This window comes from Camelus bactrianus, chromosome 20 (assembly GCF_048773025.1).
Source record: "Camelus bactrianus isolate YW-2024 breed Bactrian camel chromosome 20, ASM4877302v1, whole genome shotgun sequence".
Lineage (NCBI taxonomy): Eukaryota > Metazoa > Chordata > Mammalia > Artiodactyla > Camelidae > Camelus > Camelus bactrianus.
The window spans coordinates 18033355-18034710 of record NC_133558.1 but is presented as its reverse complement, the minus strand read 5'-3'; the positions used below and the strand labels follow the sequence as shown (position 1 = coordinate 18034710).

The 1356-nt window shown below is 46.5% G+C and overlaps 1 non-coding gene across 1 annotated transcript; it reads right to left on the bottom strand.

The window, feature by feature from the left end:
• Positions 1-1052: 1052 nt before the first annotated feature.
• Positions 1053-1146, bottom strand: TRNAI-UAU (transfer RNA isoleucine (anticodon UAU)). The gene is made up of 2 exons: positions 1109-1146; positions 1053-1088 (listed from the first exon to the last, which is right to left on the bottom strand). It is a non-coding gene; the product is annotated as a tRNA-Ile (tRNA).
• Between the last annotated feature and the right edge of the window lie 210 nt (positions 1147-1356).

Below are 1356 nucleotides of genomic sequence, written 5' to 3'. Positions count from 1 at the left end.
GGCAAACAAGCAGGCATCGTGTATTTGTTGAATGACTGCCTTTGAGATAAAAAGCACAGGAGAGGAAGTGGATTCGAGATTGATAATTTCCCCACACGATGTTACAGATGTGTGGGAATTTCTGGTGCAAAATGTCCAGTAGTCAGTAGGATGATGCATAGCTCTGGATTCAGATGAGAGAATTGTGTGGGAAAGAAATCTTACAACCGTCAGTATTTAGAGAGATGCTGTAATCAAGGGAAGGAATATAATACAAAGAATGGGTCTATCATTAGATTAGAGAAAAGCTGAGGACGGAACTGTGGGAAATATCCATATTTAAGGGACAAAAGAGAAGGAGGGCCCTGCGAGACAGAATAAAATCCAAGAGAGACTGGATAAAAGCAAAGCAAATTTGGACACAGCACTTAGAGTCGGGATGAATGTCGTTTTTTCAAACAAGGCCTTTTATTTTCTGACGACATTAGGAGGAGATACACACCCAGCCACCCATATGTCACTGCTAGCGAAAATGATTTCCTGTTCCTCAATCTGGTTTATGTAAAGTAGCCGGTGAAGCTCGATTCAAAGCACATTTAGATTTCACAGGTGTAGTTCAGCAATTCAGCAGCCTCACTGCAAACCTTATGGAAGTAAAAGCGAAGATGCCTGGAAGCAGGCATCCGCACATCCATGAGCCCCAGGGATAGCCGCACGGAATCGCAGAGCACAAGACCCAGGTTTTCCTCTTCCTCGCTCAGTCCCCAAAAACCTGAGGAATGGTTTTAAAGAAGGAGCGAGCAACGGGTGAGGGAGACTCATTTGTAGCTATACCATCTGACTTTGTCTCCTGATTGAGGAGAAATGAATTTGCTTGAATAAGCTCAATTTGCTTCCTTTTGGTTTGTGATCTATTCCTGTGTTTGAAAACAACCAAATAGCCTCCTCAATCATGGGAATATGCGCGTTCACACCATAGGAAACGTAGTTACCTCTTTTTTGCCTTCTCTTCAAAAAGGAGGGGAAAAGAGCCTTAGAATAAAATGAGACAGAAATCATGAAGGAAGAAAACATGCTCCAGGTGAGGCTCGAACTCACAACCTCGGCATCACCCGCACATATACTGCTGTATAAGTACCGCGCGCTAACCGATTGCGCCACTGGAGCATGCTTTCCCCACGCTCTCGGTGCGCTCTCTACAGAGCCACGAGCGATTGGCGCGCCGGATCCCACCCACACGCCGGAGCAGGAGCGCGCGGGATTGCTGGGGTCCCTCTTCTCCCCACTCTCCTCCGCGGCCTCTGGCCTGGTGAAAAAACCACGCTTTGATCCAGACACTTCCATCTTTTCCAGAAGCGTGTATGTGATCCTTCCTCT